At 37.1% G+C, this 18,501-nt stretch overlaps 1 pseudogene; it reads right to left on the bottom strand.

Moving 5' to 3' along the window:
- Window positions 1-13,228: 13,228 nt before the first annotated feature.
- Window positions 13,229-18,275, bottom strand: LOC141570768 (methyl-CpG-binding domain protein 3-like 2B; annotated as a pseudogene).
- Between the last annotated feature and the right edge of the window lie 226 nt (window positions 18,276-18,501).

The following is an 18,501-nucleotide window of genomic DNA, read 5'->3' as shown; positions in this document are numbered from 1 at the left end:
AAGAGGTCTTCTTATAGTTTCAGCTTTTCAACATTATGTGATTTAGAATTGCTTTGTACTTGATTTTACTTCCCCCTCTCTCTTTCATATGGCATCTTTGTGTCTCGGGGCAACTGACCCACCTTTTCCCATGGAAACTCTGATAATTCTACATTTTCCCTCAGCAGCTAGACTCTCGGGCTTGATTTGCTCCGGGCATTTAAGTTGAAAACCAAACAGAGAAAGGTTCTTTCCCTTGCAGACCTTTACTTTCCTTGGGCCCGAGGCTCCTGTGGGCTGCTGTGCAGCAGATGGAGACCTGATCTCTGCTGTTTCGGCTCTTGAGCAGCTTACCTTAGTGATTCAAACTGGAGATCAAAGACCTGCACAGGTTTGTAACACAGACACATCAAGATTCAACTTTTTTGAGTTGCCAAATTTTCATAAATCTCCATGAAGGCAGTCTAGTCAAAGGCAATATATGCATCTTTTTTCATTAAAGTAACAACGCAACTTTCAGGAGCATAAAGGTAGCTCATTTTCATGAGGGTAGATTTGAATTGCAAATTCATTCAAGAGCTTAACAAAGTAAGCATACATGTGCTTAAATGAAAGCAAATAGTCAGGAAACAATATTTTTGAAATCTATTTTTTTTTAGTTAACACGGATGGCTAAGCAGCAGAAATGACAATTTTGCCTGCATGTCAAATAAGCAAGATCTCCAGGACTTTCAGAGTATAGAAACCAAAATGATTTAGAGGATATGAGAAATCCACAGATAAATTGTTAACTGGTAACTATTGCTGTTGTGAACTTCTCTCCTAAGAAAACTTGTAGGTAGCATGGTATTATCATCTTGGCCCTTCTGGACAACCTAGCACGTGAGAGGTACAATGGTTGAATGAATGAAAGGAGTTTGCCACATTTCTCCAGGGTCATCCTAGAAACTGAGATAACTATGCTATGGGAGTTGTTGAAAATGATAGAAACTTTGAAGGAAAGCCCACCTTTTGTGGTGATGTAGCTAGTTCTTTGGGAAGTTAATGGATAGATCAGGTATTCCAAGCCAATCTTTCACTGGAAGACATGTACTGCTCCATTCTTATGTTCCTGTTTCTTACATTCAACGGAGAGTTGGTGGTTCAGGTGGGTCAGGTAAAGGGTTGTGGAGAAGACATGTCAGGCAAATCTTGAGGGACCAGAGAGACATAGTCTACTGAGGCGGAGGAAGCATGCATTCCAAAAGTTTGAGTCCAGACATTTCTTTACTTCATGGCGGCTTGGAACTTGGGTAGGGTCTGGAGAAGGGTCACGAGAGGGTTTTTTAGTGGTTTTTATGGTGAGGGGGTTTCATCCTTGAGGGTGCTGCTCCAGATAATAGGAATGCATTTAGGCATAACCTATGCTATTAGTTATATCCCTCTCAGGATGCTATTTCTTGTATTAAAGACTCAGCTTGTGTTTGCTTGTTTGTTTATTTGTTTATTGGGGGTGGTTGGTTGGTTTCCTAAAAGTCAGAACAATTCCATATGATATCATTTGAAGCCTATTGTAGCAGTGAGGCACAGTTGTGTTGGAAGAAGGAGAAGGGTAATTTATGTGATGAAACAGAAAGATTCGTGATTATTAGGCACCATGTAACCCATGTGCTGGCTTCTGCTTCCTTATCTATATGAACGTGGTATTTACACATAATCATACTTGTAGATGAAACCTGGATTCAGGCACAGGTTCTAATTGGTTTTCAATCACAGGCCAATGAGAGACTATCCAGAATTTGAGTTAAAATACAAAACACTCTGGATTTTTTTTTTTTTTTTTGATGGAATAGTTTTTTACGCTAAACAGATTTCAAACAACTCATGGAAGAACTGTTAAATAAGCTGCCAGAGAGCTATGTGTAAAACTAACCTTTAGGAGTCATTACCACTAACCCTTTACAACTGCAAAACTGCTAAGAATTACAGTTTCAAGTGACAGAAATAGAATTTGTTTTGCCTAAAGCTAGTGTGAAATTTTAATACCAAAATAAGAACACATACATTATCAGGTCTTTCCCTCCGTTTTATTTATTTATTTATTTATTTATTTATTTATTTATTTATTTATTTATTTATTTATTATTGGGGAAGGGAAAGAAGACTTTATTGGGGAACAGTGTGTACTTCCAGGACATTTTTTTTTTTTCCAAGTCAATTTGTTGTCCTTTCAATCTTAGTTGTGGAGGATGCTGTTCAGCTTCAAGTTGTTGTCCTTTCAGTCTTAGTTGTGGACGGTGCAGCTCAGCTCCAGATCCAGTTGCCATTGTTAGTTGCAGGGGGCGGAGCCCATCATCCCTTGCAGGAGTCCAACCGGAAACCTTTTGGTTGAGAGCCCGCTGGCCCATGTGGGAATCTAACTGGTAGCCTTCGGAGTTAGGAGCACGGAGCTCCAACTGCCTGAGCCATGGGCTGGCCTTCCTTCATTATTAATAAGGATTTATAAAAGAACTTTGTCACAAAGTCTGGACAGATTATTTCTATCAGAGCATAACTTAAAATGCCATTAGATGTCAAAGGCTTGACAATTAAGGGTTTATCTTTGCAACGGAGGCCGTGGACGAGTGATAAAAATGTGCCATTTCTATCCGTGTAATCTGCACACCTGGTAAGCAGAAGATCAACTGTATGAAAGAAATTTCATATCTTTACGTGTATGTTCAAATCATTCATTCAAACTTGGCTTCCTTCATAGCGATTTTTCATGTTTTCCTTTTTGTATATTTACTAATGACAAGTCTAGGGATGTAGCAATTCAGTTGGAGAAAAGCTCTTGCCATCATTCGGAGGGAAAACGCATCATGTGAATGGATACTGCACAAAGGACTCTGAACTTCAGAGTGCTTATTAGCTCAGAGAGAAAAGATAGACTGTGACTTCAAGATAAAGTGACAGCTGAGAAACAGTGACTTAGGTCAAAGCCTCCAAGAAGTCTGAGACCAGCTCCACTATTCTTGTCCCACTACTGTACACATTTTTTCATTCTTCTGTAAGTTGAATACTCTTGTCTGTATTGATTCACCTCAACTGGCGCCTACAGGGCCAGGTCGAACAAGTGAGTGTGGCCTCTGCTCTACAGAGTAACCCCAGGGCAAGGAAGGGGACCCTGTGCTTTAATGCAGGCCTGTGGCTCCTGGTTGCTGCCTTTGTGTGGCTTTTTAAAAGGTGTCCCCTCTGGGCAGGGCAGAGTTTTGGAGAGCCTAGTGCTGGATGGGGTTGTAGCCCTTACTTATCTCCTCAACCAGTCAAAGCCTGAGTGGCTTGTGTTTTAATAGGGGCCTGTGAAGAGAGGCCTCTGTAGTAGTTGCAGAAAGCACTTGCCCTTAACTGGTAAGTTCTAGCAGTGGGGCTCACATCTGCTCTTTCCTCTATTTTATTCTGTACCTAATACAAAGTCTAGCTTAATAAACATGTGATCTATAACTGTGGCGGATTAGCTGACAAATAGCTGAGTCTCTAGGTTTTAGAAGGATTGTTACTTGGCTGTATCTGCCCGATACATTTAAGGAACGGGGATGCTTCAGTTGTGATATAGCAATTGGATTCTCTCTGTAGGTCTAGACTTATGATTTTACTCATCCGCTGGTATGATGAAATGTCCCTCATGGACCTGTGTGACTTGTTCCCAACTGCTTCCTTTATCAGAAGAGGCTACATTAAGTGCTTCGTTCTGTTCTTAATCACTGTACAGCCAATCACTCCAGAGACATAGGAAAATGTATCAAGAGTTCAAAGAGATGACAAAGTGAAGAAATGGGGAAGGGAAGTGAGAAACAGAGAGGCAAAGCGGGGAAGGAATTCATCTGCAGAGAGAGGTAGGTAACTGGCTCATTAAGGATACTTTCTCCTTTTCATGTTCTTTTCCTTTCTCTGCACAGGGGAATATCTTTTCTGAGCAGGCATAAAGCTTCCTCCTCCTTTTTCAGCAACGATGTTCCTGGCTAGCTTAGTACCTGGGTCATCAGAACAGACACTTGTGTGATGAAACAGGGCTCTCCTGTTTGGACAGATTTCATTAACTACAAACATATGCGACCTGTGAAGAGTTTCCTACATATAGCCTAAAGCATCTTTCTTTTGAGCATTTCTACTTTGTATCATTCAAACTGGGTTCTGATACTGTGCCAAAAAAAAAAAAAAAAAAAAAATCTTGCAATTCCCTTATTACCAGAAACCAGAGGTCAGCATTCTTCGATCGGAACCACATGTGTCTCCTCTCCTGCTTCTTGTTATATGTTGTACTCAATGTTTTCACTCCATGGGTGAATCAAATGCACAGGAAATTTGATGTTCAGCTTGCTCCGCTTCCACCAACTGATTCAGAAACTCATTTTGCCATGGAGACAGAGATGAAACGCTAGCAACATTTTCAATTTCTTTCATGATCTGCCTTGGTTTCTAAGAAATTTCTAACCTTTGACTTCTAAATTTGTGGTCCTGGCAGTTATTTTTGCCCACGTGGAGACTGGACAGGAATTGAAATTTAGTAAATTTCATCACGTGAAATGTTTTTTCCATAACAGCGTGAATTGGAATCTTCCAGAATTTTACGTGGTGGTGGTGATGGTGAGGACAGGGGATGGTGAGGTAGAGAAAACCAACAAATGCTTTTAAAACTGCTTTAGACTCTGTACAATCATCATGAAAATACCATCAATTTTAGCTTAATTTGGGAAAAGGTAGTATGTACTGTAAAGAACAAGGTACATAGGAAGCTGGAATATTTTTCTTAGTTAAATATTTTCTCATTCTTGAATGTGACTCCAATTATAGAAGAATTACAAATTAATGGTTCAGCCTATCATCATCTTCACTTCTTAATGTGGGGTTATAAAGAGTTGATGCTGAGGATCCTTGGGTGAAAGAAATTGGTCCCAGAAACACTTGAGGGGGTGAGGGGCCCATAGCCAGGGAACCCTATTTACTAGACCAGTCAAGGAAGGCTTAATCAGAAGTTTGGCTAATCAGCAATTTCTCTTCCCCGCAGAGGGAATTCTAGCAAAATTTAGGAAAATAAATAAAAATGGCTTAGGATAATGCTATTGTCTCCAGCTGAAATGTTTGAGATTTAATAATGACTCTTGGCTGTTTCCTCTCGGAAAGTACCACGCTGACTCGCTTACACCAGCATGGATTCTTGCCCTCATTAGCTCCGGGGATGTCAATAATGACTTATAAATTTTCACCCTTCACCCTGGTGTAAAAAGCCCTGTACTTGTGGTTTCATAGAGCATTTATTTTTCAGGAAGTTTAAGTGATTGGTATATTGGACTCACCATTTTTCTTTTGAACTATATTTGTTTTTCTGAATATGTGACTAGATACAGAAAATTAAGAATACAAGCAAGCATTAGTTAGCTTATGAAAAAGAATATTTAGAAACTGCAAAAACGAAAAATAAAGAGCAAGGGCAGAAGCAAAACTATTTTCAATATTTTAAAAATTATTTTTAATTAAAGTATAATTAAAAAATCAACTTTGTTCTCATACATTAGAAGGCCACCTACATTTATGGAAGGTTGGTTTAAAAATATGTAAAATATTACTTTCGTTTGGTGTGAAGACTCTCAGAGGAAGATGAACAATCAATATCAGGAAATGTTATTAAGATATTTATGAGATTTTTCCTTAGGTTTGTGTGTGCACTATAAAGATAGTAGCAAAATTTTGTTCTTATTTTAATACTTTCTTCATTTAGGAACTAATCTCTAGTTATGTCCTCTGCAAGATGCAAATCAGTCATTATACTTGGAGAATTTTTTCCCTCTAAATCAAGAAGTATGACTTATGAAAAAATATGCCTCAGATGATAATCATAAGCTCCCGACAACAAAACAACACCATTCCTGGGTGTGTTGGGAACAGGATAGGAAAGGGAATATGTGTGGGAACGTGCCTGGGTGCTGAACACGATATAAAACTAACAAAACCCCAAATCTGATTTGGTGGTGCATGGTCCAATAGCTGCAGGGCTGAAAAGCAGTATGAAACCTTGACTAATGATGAAAACTTCATTAGGAGGCAAGCTTTGATGATTGCAAATTAAATGTTACCCCATTCTGCAAACTTAAATTTAGCTCCTGGGCCAAGACTCACAGCAGTGCTCTTGGAACCTGTTTTCACCCCACTAGGCCAATCTGCTTTCAATGCTGCAAATGTTCTGGAGGGAAGTTAGGTACTGTGGCATCATGTGGAAAGGATGTTGGACTGGAAATTTAAAATCTTGGTTTCTAGTTTCAACTGTATCACTAATTAGGTCAGACCGGACATAAAAAAGCTCTTTTGGGGTTCAGTTTCCTCATCAGTAAAATGATAGGTGTTCTTCCAGCCATAAAATTCTACCATGATTGCCTGTAGTTTCTCAGATTCTTGTAGTGAGGAAAGGGGGGTGCATCTGAGGCCTCAGCTCGAGATTTTGCCTCGAGGGTATAGTCCTGTGAACAGGTACCCAGCTTGTTCTCTTCTTTATCTGTGATAGTCTTAGTGTTGGTGAGGAGACTCTGATTGGTAAATCTGGACACTGGAAGAGATATAGAGTAATTTTAGTAATTTCAGGAATGAAATGAAATTGAAGAATATAAATTTACAAAGTTAAAAGAAGTCAGAGGAAACTTATGGAGAGGTATGGACACTATGAAAATCAGACTTGGTGCTATTTCCAGGCTGCTGAGCTGTTTTCTTGAAAACAGCTCTCTGTTTCTCTGGTTGGAACGTGTGTAGAAATGTACCTGTGTTCTCTGGAGTCCTCTCACTGCTCAAACGTCACCGACAGACCCAAACCTGGATTTTATTCAACTCCACCACTAGGTGGCACTAATGGTGCATTCTCTACATAAAGCTTCTCTTTCAACAGGGCTGATCTCTGCCCTGTTGCTTGTATTTGCTTAGTAACCACAGTAGAGGATCTTACCTAGTTCTAGGACCTCCTGGTTATACCATGAATAAATGACTTAATACTTGATACAGCCCCATGTTCTTAGAGCAAATGACTTTTATTCTGAATCTTCCTGGAGAATGTGACTTAATGAGTTATTGGACTCACTTTGCCCTATAACTGTAAAAATAACATAATTCAAAGTCAAGACTGGTATGTGAGCAAGTTACTTTTTTTGTGTGCTTTCAAATAAATGAGTCTTTTCCTTGCCTGTGACATCTTCACAGGAGAAAAAGAGACGCTCTCAAGTTAATCCCTCAAGGGAAGATTTTCTTGATATATAGCTGAGCCTTAATTTTACTTGAGGTACAAGGACTTAACTGAAAGCCTTTAAAAATGCTATGGCTTACATTATATTTGAAACATTCTCCCATGTTTTTTCTCTCTGTATTTTTCCCTTTCTCATCTCCCTATTTAAGCAAGTGGTCAATTTGGGGCTCGTTGACTCAGAGGAGGGATGTACCCAGATGAGAAATAGACATGTATTGTGAATGTCTCTGAACTTTATGTTTCAAAATCCTAAATCTTTTAGGAAGAGGACTTATGGGAATAGAACAAGTACTTCACCAGATGTTGGGAAGAGAGCAAGGCTAGCACCTAGTCTGGGAAACTAGAAGAGAACTTTCATCATGGTAGGAAGAGAGGAAAGTGACCCAGGAAAGAGGGACCTGGGACCAGCTGCCTGTTGTATTTAGGCAGATAGAAACCCTACAGCATTATAACAGATTTCTCTTCCACAGCTGTGGAATGGAAGTGGCAGAGAGCCATAAAAACTGAAGCGGCTATGTCATCCTAGATAATGGATGTTCCAGTGGCATCCCACTTGTGTGGACTGGACCATGTTAACCATCACACCCACAACCCCGGTGCCTTGGCACTTCACGGAACTTTGGAAAAGAGTAGGACTAACTTTAAGTAGTTTCTGTTAGTCCGTAGAGTGAGGGCTTGGAAAACAAGTTGTAGAAATTAAGAGTGTATTTCTTATACATCTGAATATGTGAACTGCATTTCATTCCTTCTCTGCTGGGAAGTCTTCTCTTTGTGCACCTATCAGGGGTGTCCTGGAATTCTTCTGATCCTTCTCAGTCTGGCTCAGATATCACTGCCCTTTTTAAATGGGGTTGGAAGTGATCTTCTGTTTGGAATTTTTGTTGCATGTAAATTCCCTCATAGGACGCTTATCATGTCCTGCTTCGAATTGTGATTATTTGAGAAAACAGCATCATAGCAGCGATCATGATATATATATCTGATGGTTGAAATCACCAGAACATCTAATATAGTGTGAATCCAATTGGTATTTGCCAAAGAAATCGGGTAGTGAGCACAGAAGTATAGCTATATTAATAGGAGTTTGAAGTAAAGCAGCAAACTCATGTGGAGCTAGCTGGGCCAAAATCTCGTGCATTTACAGATTCGTCAGTATTCTTATTACTTGGGAGATTTTCTTTCTCTCTCTTCTCTTCAATATTATAAACAAATGTAAAATGAAGGTCAGGGATATTTACCATGATGTCAATACTCTGCTATCACTGAGCATTTATAGTTACGTAGGAATCTGTATGATATTAAAAGATATGTGCTTTTGTTTTCTCTCTAAAAAAATCTATCGGTTTTGTAAAATGATACAGGATTATTAAAAAAAATTGTAATATAGAAGAGTACAGCAAGAAATGTAAACATCACCTGATATTACAAGGTAGTAATTGCTATTACATTTATGAGTCCTCCCAGATATCTCTCTATATCTATACTTATGTACATAACAAATCTACAGAAATAAGACCCTGTCATACACATGGTATGAGGCACTGCTTTTTTCCACTCATCAATATATGGGTGTTTATATAAACAAATATGAATTTCTCCATAGTTTCTAATGACTGCATTATATATATATATATATATATATATATATATATATATTTTTACCCTGATTTATTTAAACTATGCCCTTTTCATGGGCAACACACTAACTAGATTACACTGATGGGTCCCACAATTAGCTGATAAAGCCTTTCTATTTGTGCATAAATACAGGCAGCCTCAAATAGAAATGTGTGTATATAAACTTTTAGTGATACAGATGAAATATTCCAAAGTTTATTCTAAGAAAATACTTAGTTACACAGAAATTTGAAATAAATTTTTCAAAAATGTTTTTTCCCTAATTTTATACAACTATTTTATTCAAACTCTTCATGCAACTGTGATATCAGTGTCGTTGTTTCTAGAGGTCTGCTTTGAGTCACTGCTATAGTTTTCCTACACACATGATCTTTTTTAAATCTAAGTTGTTTAATTTACACAACTTTTTGAATCAATGTATGCAGCAGTTACTGGAAATTTTATCTCCAAATAAATGATAAAATTTTGCTTTTTGTGATCTCTACATGGGACCTCTCACCGTATTGCTATTTCTTCAAATTATATTTTAAATATGAAATACATCACATATATTGAACAGAGCAGAATATGTATTATATTCAAAAATAATAATGACAACAACAATAATGATAATGATCAAGCATATACTATATTTTTTTGTAGCGGGCAGAGGGTGCATACTGTGCAGCCAGTTTTGGGAATACAGCTCCTTTCAGTGTCTGATGAATGTGACAAACCTTACCAATGACTTGTTTTGTTTTCCTCAATTTTTTATTATGAAAAATTTCAAAGGCACAGAAAGGTTGAAAAAATAGTACAATGAACACTTGTAACACCTCCACCTAGATTGAACAATTGTAGCATTTATACAATAAATGCTATTAATAAATAAAAGTATATATAATTCATCCTTCCTCCTTCCCCCCCATCCTTCCTTCTTTCTGTAAGGGAGGAAAAATCTTTCTTTTACCCTTATGGGTTCTGTGACGGCTCTAAGTTATCCATAAAACTGACATAAAACAGGTTAACAGGAGAAAAGCACAGAAATTTTATTTAATAAAATTTTACATGTGTATGGGAATTCTCATAGGAAAATGAAGACCCAAAAGAGTAGTTAGGCCTAAATACTTATACAAAGTATGATCGAAAAGTATGGTGAATTTAATTAAAAAACTATTATTGTAAAAGACACATTGCCATTAGACTCCCTCAAAATACTCTCCCTCACTTTGAACACACTTGTCTCATCATTCTTGCCACTTTCTGACAGTTCTGGAAGTCCTCTTTCGTGAGTGTCTTTACTTTATCCTCCATCATGACAAAGCTTCGTGTCACACATCACTTCTGGTACGGCAATTTCTGTCAAATAAAAACATTATGGTGTGTCTTCATTCACCTTATTCACTGGATCTGGCACCGTGTGGCTTCGGGCTTTTCCCCAAAGTCAAAATGATTCAGGACATCGAGGCAGCAACAACAGCATAACTAAAGAAATATATATGTATTTCCTCTGAAACTATCTCCCTAGTCTCTTAGAGTCTACTACAATGGTTCTAAAAATATAGTCTATGGATCCTTGGAGATCTCCGAAAACTTTAAGGAGGTCTGTGAGTTTAAAATTATTTTCATATTTCTACTAAGATGTCTTTTTTCTTTTTCACTCTGTTGACATTTTCAGTGATGGTTGTGCATTAGCAATGATGAAAAAAGCTGCTCTGTCTTAGCACAATCAAGACAATGGTGCCAAAATTTTAAGTAATTCTTACATTTTTTACTCTTGGGCACAAAGTAACAGTTTTACTTCACTGGAAAAAACCAGTATAATTTATTAATTTTATGAAATATTAACCCTTGAGTACATACTTTAAAAATATTCTATATGAATAAATAGAAAATAGTCATAAAGAAGTTCTGCTGTATTATTGTCGTCTTGAGGAAAACACTTGTGCAAACTAGTGTTTTTTTTTGTTTGTTTGTTTTTTCATTTTACTTGAAAGACAACTGACAGAGAAACTATGGCTATTCAGATTGATTATTTTGGCAGAGATTTTCTCCATATGGCCAAAATGAACCTGTCTTTTCAAGGAGAGTAACTGACAGTATTTGTTATCAAGGATAAAATTTGAGACTCAAAAAAAAAAAAAACATTACAATTTTGGAAATTTTTTTGTATCACCATGAGGTTGACAACTTTACAGTACTTAAAGACTTTTATGATGATATTGATGGTGATATTAAAAGTGAGTTTTTGATAGTGTATAAGAAAATGTAGCAATCAACATTTAGAAGATCTGCATAACTCAGTGAACCAGTATTTTCTAAGTGACCAATGCATGATATTATAGTATCGAATTCAGAGTGTAAAATAGACCAATACATTTTAATGTAACATAAAAGTTTCAGATTCTGTATTGCAATTAATCTTTAAGAAATTTCCACTTGTTGATTTTGGTGTAGTATCAGATTATATCTACAATTATTTAAAAAAATTAGAATATTCCTCCCTTTTCCAATTACATATCTGTGTAAGGGTGGGTTTTATTAATACACTTTAACTAAAAGAACATATATCAAATTGAATGAAGAAGCAAGTATGAGAATCTAGCTTATTTTATTTAGCCAGACATTAAAGACGTCTTCAAAAATGTACAACAATGCCACTGCTCCTACCCATTTTTTTGTTTGTTTTGGAAAATAGTTATTTTTCATAAAAATATGTTATTACTTTGGAACTTTATGGGTTATTTTAAAATGACTCAGTAAACATGTAATTTTAAAATATTTCAGTTTTAATTTCTAAATTACATATAAATAGATATAATCCATTTAACAGAAGCTCTTTGGGGTTTTCAGTAATTATTAAGTGTGCAAAAGTGTCTCAAGACCAAACAGCTTAAGAATAGCTGAGATTGAGAGGGATGAAGTTTAGCTACGTAATCAGGAAAGGACTGTCTGTGGAAGTACCATTTGAGTGGAGAACTGCATAATGAGAAGAAAGCAGCCAAGTAAATCATTAGAAGAGCATTCTAGGCAAGGGTGGTGGTAGGAAGTGGCCAGTGGAAAAACTCTGTGACAGGGTAGAGAAACCCTATAAGCTAGGAGAGAGTGGAATCAAATATTCATTGTGGAGGAAAAGAAACCCTCATACACTGCTGGTGGGAATGTAAATTTGTACAGCCACTATGGAAAATAGTATGGCGGTTCCTCAAAATTAAGAATAGAATTACCATATGGCTCAGCAATCCCTCTTCTGGGTATATCCCAAAAAATCTGAAAACATTTATCTTTAAAGATATATGTACTCCGATGTTTATTGCTGCCTTATTTATGATGGGCAAGACATGGAAACAACTGAAGTGTCCTTTTATAGATGATTAGATAAAGAAGATGTGGTATATATACACAATGGAATACTATTCTACTATAAGAAAAGATGAAATAGTACCATTTGCAACAACATGGATGGATTATGAGAGTATCATGCTGAGTGAAGTAAATCAGAAAAGGACAAGAATTATATGATTTCATTCATATGTGGGATATAAAACAATGCAAAAAATGAACAAACAAAACAAGCAAACAGATAAGCAAAAAAAAAAAAAATTATCTATGCAAACAACAGCATGATGGTTACCAAAGGGGATGGGGGCGGGGGAGGTTAAAGAGGGAAAAGGGGCCAAATATGTGGTGACAGGAGACTAAATTTTGGGTCATCAGCACATAATATACTGGTGATGTATTATAATATTATACACTTGAAACTTATATAATCCTATTAATCAGTGCCACCCCAATAAATTTAATTAAAAAAATAAATCACCTATGTAATTTTTAAGTAATAAATAAGGTTGTAACAGGTAGCATAAGTGCTAATTATACAAAAATATGTCTGAATTAGCATTTGGCACACACAGAAAAAAATGTACAAAAAAGATGCAGCTTGTATTAGAAAGGGATGTAAAAGGGAATTTAAGAAAATAAGATTTTTATGGAATCAAATTAACATGTAAAAAAACTCTTTATAGTAACCATCGTTTTTTCTTGATTGTAAGTATTATTAGGAAAATATTACAACTAACACACTAAAAATTCCTCAGGCTAAATCACCTCTGTGATTTAGTATAAAAGTGAATAAAAACCATGGTAAACAGAAAGTTAGGTACACCAGAAGTATCAATCTTCTTTCTTGCCCATGAAACCCAGTCCCTCACCCACAAAAGTATGCACTCTTCACTTTTTTTTTGTCTCTCAGAAGAGTTTAATAAAGTACAATTTTAATACAACAAAGCAACACAGTTTGGAGCAAGAAACAGGACTGGCATTAAAGGACTCAAGTAAAACTTGGGCGGTCTCACGGAGCGCCCTGTGCCATGGGCCACACCGCTCGGCTCAGTCAGCGCCCCCGTGTGCTGGTTTTCCTCCTGTTTGGCTCCTTGCTCTCTCTGCCTCCCCGGCAGGCCTGTCTGCTCTCAAGGCCATAAGCAGCCTCTCTTTCTTTTTTCACTTTCTGAGTCTGTCTCTGGATATCTCCAGATGTTACCGGGTGTCTGCGGAGAAGCTGTGGGAGACAGACCTGCTGCTGGGATCTTCCCTGCCCAGTCTGAAGAAGGCGCAGTGGTGGACTCTGGCTGGTGTGTAGAGAGACCCAGCGCCAGCAGGTCTGGGGTTCACGTGCACTACCTGGTGCAAGTATTTTTGTGATAGTTGTTATATCCAAGGTACTTAAAAGTTCTTCCCAGCTGCAGGCCTGGAGTCCCTGCCTTCTCCTGTATGCGGAGATTTGCTGGCTCTTCTCCAAGTTCTCCTCCTGACACGGCCTGCGCCTGACATTGGCCAGGAAGGGACGTGAAAAGACCCCCAAAGACAAAAGTTCTTTTCTCAGTTTTGGTCAGGACTGAATTTGGTGTTTTAATTTAGCCCATTTGTATAACCTGTAATTTATTTCACGAAATGTCAGTTATTTAAACTACCTTACAAGTATTCAACTGTAAAGACACTTTACTCTCAGAGATTTAACTGATAACCTTTGCAGGAGAACCTTATGAATTATTGAAATGCTGAAATCAGAAACAAGCAGTTTACCTAATTTGCTCTTGATGATGAATGGCAGGGATTTAGAGATTAAGCTCTTTCCCTGAGACTTAGTTTCTGTTAAATGAAGATGTAGACACTATAATTTGAGTTGGACTAGAGTGGAAAATATCTTCACAAAGATTATTAAGCTTCCCAGCTGTGATTGTAACAAACAGCTTTTTTGCATATTAATGTTTATTTTTGTTCTTATGTTTTAGCAATTGTTTTCTATTCTTGGGAATAGAAATGAAGGTGTTGACTTGGGAATAAATTACTTCCTTAGTCCGTGGTTTAAGGCATTAGCATGCACACAATACTTTCTATGAAATGGTGAAAAACTATGACTTCTTCGAGGCCAGGTTTTACTTGCAACTTATGCTATTTTTGTGGTTGCTTGGCAGGACGAAACTATTTTCCTTAAACTCAGAACAATTTTAAAAGCTCAATTAATTAATTAATTAATTAATTAAATTCCGTTCTCTTCTCTTTGAATTGAATATGTAATGATGTGAAATAAAACATTTTCTTTAGTACTGACTGAAGGCAATTTTTTTTCATCTTCACAATTAAAAAAAAAATTTTATTAAAATTTATTGGGGTGATAATGGTTAGTAAAATTACACAGGTTTCAAGTGTACAATTCTGTCAAAAACGCATCATCTGTATATCACATTGCATGTTCACTACCTAGAGTCAGTTCTCCTTCCATCACCATATACAAGGTCTGACAATTAAGTTTGCGAACTTGTTGCAATGATGTTGCTAACCTTTTTTGATATCAGAAGGATTATTCATTATGAATTTGTACCAACTGGACAAACACTTAACCAAGTTTACTATTTGGAAGTGCTGAAAAGGCTGCACGAAAAAGTTAGATGACCTGAACTTTTCACCAGCAATCCATGGCTCTTGCATCACGATAGACAATGCACCAGCTCACAGGGCACTGTCTGTGAGGGAGTTTTTAGCCAGTAAACAAATAACTGTATTGGAACACCCTCCCTACTCAGCTGATCTGGCCCCAATGACTTCTTTCGTTACCCAAAGATAAAAGAAATATTGAAAGGAAGACATTTTGATGACATTTATGACAGCTCTGGTGGCCATTCCAGAAAAAGAGTTCCAAAATTGCTTTGAAGGGTAGACTAGGTGCTGGCATTGGTGCATAGCTTCCCAAGGGGAGTACTTTGGAGGTGACCATAGTGATATTTAGCAATGAGGTATGCAGCACTGTTTCTAGAATGAGTTTGTGAACTTAATTGTCTGACCCCCTTAATTGTAGTTGACCCCCTCTACCCTCTTCTACTATCCCCTCCTCCCCCTTACCCTCAGTCATCTTCAGAATTTTAAAAAATCTTAATTGTTTTGATGGAATCATTACAAAATATGAGTATTTGTCCTAAATAATAATAATAATATTAAGATTTTAAGGTATAGCCTAAAATTATGCCTTACTACTGGGTGATCTAAACCCAGAACCTCATTCCTCTCTTCTTTATTCTTGCATCCCCAAGGCAAAAATAGATGATAGATGTTCCATAAATATGTGATGAGTAGATGTGAATGACTGATGACTGCTTAATAATACTTAAGTACAGTTGTCTTGGTGATATGCACTTTAACAGAATTATCACAGAAAAATCAAAATCAATCCTTTATGTCCTTTTGATTAGATTCTTTCCCTAATGAAAGAATTAGGGAAAAGAGTGGGAAATGAGTCTGGAAGGTGTTAATTATTAGTGGTATGTTAAAAAATTAGGCAATGCGAAGTACCTATGGAGAAATAGAGAGCAAGTGTTAAGTCTTATCAGTGATGGTAAGCCATGTGTTCTTAAAGAAGTAGTTATGGAGTAATCGTCATCAGTGATTGGGGTTTCCAGCTTTATTGAAATGTAAATGTAACAGTGGGTAAGTTTAAGGTGTACAATATGTTGATTTCAAACACTTCTATATTGCAAAATGACTACCACCATAGCATTAGCTAACACCTCCATCAGTCACATAATTACCACTTTTTTTGTGGTAAGACTATTTAATATCTACTTTCTTAGCAACTTTATAGAATTTCACACAGTTATTAACTATAATCATCATGCTGTACCTTAGGTCCCCAGAACTTATTCATCTTCTAACTGGAAGTTTGTGCTCTGACCAACATCTCCCCATTTCCCCCACCCTCAATCCCTGGTAACCATTTTACTCTCTGTTTCTATGAGTTTGGGTTTTTCAGATTCCATATTAAGGGATATCATGTAGTACTTATCTTTCTCTGTCTGACTTATTTCACTTAGCATGATGCCCTCAAAGTTCATCCATGTTGTCACAAATGGCAGGATTTCCTTCTTTTTCATGGCTGAGTGGTTGGGGTTTTCATTGCTAAGACAATAACCAGTATAAAAGCAGTTATTGTTCTGTCAAGAGCAGAGTTTGGTGTATCACCAATTTATCACTGCCACATTCTCTACATTTGTATTCCAACCACACAGCCATATACTCAACACCATGTTTCTCCAGCTATTTTTGATTCGCAAGCCAGGAAGCATGAAAGTAGAATGAGTGTTTCTAAATATAAAAGGAGTATCATGATTTCAACTTTATTATGAGCAAGTGTGCCAATGTGTTGAAAATGGTGGCAGTAAATCAGGACCTTATGAGCTTATGAGCTTAGATCCTGGTCTCTCCTACTAGCCAGAGGGGACTTGGACATATTTTATATTATGCTTTTACAATATTATTGACAGTGATAGACTCAGGCTATATGCGAAGCCAGTTTCTCCCTCTCTCTTGTGGTCGACACCTAGAGATATTTCTAAAGTCTATTCCAGATACAATTCAGTATTTTCTTTGGAGGTTAGTAATAAATCATTGACTCCCACAAGCCAAATACCCTCCTTTGGCTATATTCTATACAAGGGCCACGGCTAATATTTCATCCTGCTTTGTAGTCCTTTGTGGTTTCTCTACAGTTGCACTTCTAAAGGCCCAAAGCATTTGGAGTCTTAGATCTTCAGAGATACATCATGTACCCTTAATATTTCCTTTGATTTGAAAGCAGAGAAATTTTTAAATGGAAAGTATTGAACAGAGGACTATGGGACACATAGTGTCATCTTGGAAAAGATAATAACGAACTTTGATCTCAAGAATAATGTACTAAGTGGGATAATAAAGCCTTCAGTGAGTTCAGAGTATTGCCATTTTTAAAAGTAGCTTTATTTCATTTTTGTACTTTTCTTAAAAAATAAAAGATGACTTATGTAACTAAAATACATAAGTCTGAAACACGTAAGGCCGAACATATTCAGCATGGCTTAACATGAGTTATGAGATTGCATTCAATATTTTGGCATGATATGGACCTGCATATAATTTTTTTTCCTGCATCATTTTTTTTTTTTCCTGTGAGCAGGAAATTCTGTGATTTATAATTCTTTGAACCACAAGTCTGGAGATTCCGTTTATGCTTTTGAATTTAATAACATTAAAATGCCAACGGGATCTATTGATTATAAAGCAGGTAAGAGAGCGGGGGGAAACTGAACTGAAGGCCATGAATGTATGGTTTTATTTTCTTTCTTCAAATACTCCCCACCCCAACTTACATCTTCTGATTTTAAAATTGATACCTGCTCAATAAAAGGAACTTGGAAACTATAGAAAACCATTAAGGAAAATCAAATCACCCTTCAGAGATAACCACTTTTAGTTAATAGTTTCAAACTTTTTCTCAATTTAAAAGTTGTATGTTTTAAAACATAATTTGTAAATATATCTTAAAGGTATTTTAACTCATTTTCTCCATGTAACACTTTTTGAAATAGAATTAGTGGGTCAGAAGTAATTAATATTGTAGAGATTCTTAATACATATTTTCAGAACTTTGGTTTTATTGGATGAGGATCAATTTTGCTCTTCAGTAAATTCTTAATGACATTTTTATCATATTTAGCATCATGATTACATTTAAGTAATTTATGTAAAGGGCATGTGGACAGATTTTTTTGAAGCCCTGATGCTAGCCTGTCTCACCTGCTTAGATGTTTGTGGATCTCTTTATTATGAACAGTCAAAGTCTTTGAAGGGGTTTGGGTATATTAAAGGAATATTGAAGTGTCTTACGCAGAATTGAATGGACTCTAAAAAATCCCATTTAGAATTTGACTTTATTGCTTTTACTCTACCTCACAAGAAGCTCAGAAGTACTAATTTCCTCATTAGTGTAAGGCTTGCGACGACATAATGAGGCTAAGAGAGTCAGGTGGGTTGAGAAAGGTGAGTGCTTTATTCTGTGCTTCCGGGCGAGGTTCACCCATCCGCAGATGGGGCTGGTGAAGTCGCACCCAGGGCAGAGCGAGGGAGGCATATATGCGATTTTTGGGGTGGAGGCTGGCTGAGTGAGGTGGCAGGTGAGTAGGCCCCCCAGCGCAGATCGGGCGCCAGTGGCTGCATCCGGAGTTGTTTATCGCACCAGCGGTCTGCTGCCTTTTCTGGGAAACGCTAGGGGCCCCAGTTTCTGTCATGCGAGGAGGGGTCTGACTTGGCAGAGGGGTATGACTTGGCTCCTGGCCGCTTTGACCGTGCTCGTAGCT

The sequence above is a fragment of the Rhinolophus sinicus genome, chromosome 3, assembly GCF_057876585.1.
Source record: "Rhinolophus sinicus isolate RSI-liver-muscle chromosome 3, RSI-T2T, whole genome shotgun sequence".
Classification (NCBI taxonomy): domain Eukaryota; kingdom Metazoa; phylum Chordata; class Mammalia; order Chiroptera; family Rhinolophidae; genus Rhinolophus; species Rhinolophus sinicus.
The sequence above is the reverse complement of the archived record's forward strand: the minus strand, read 5'-3'. Positions and strand labels throughout refer to the sequence as shown.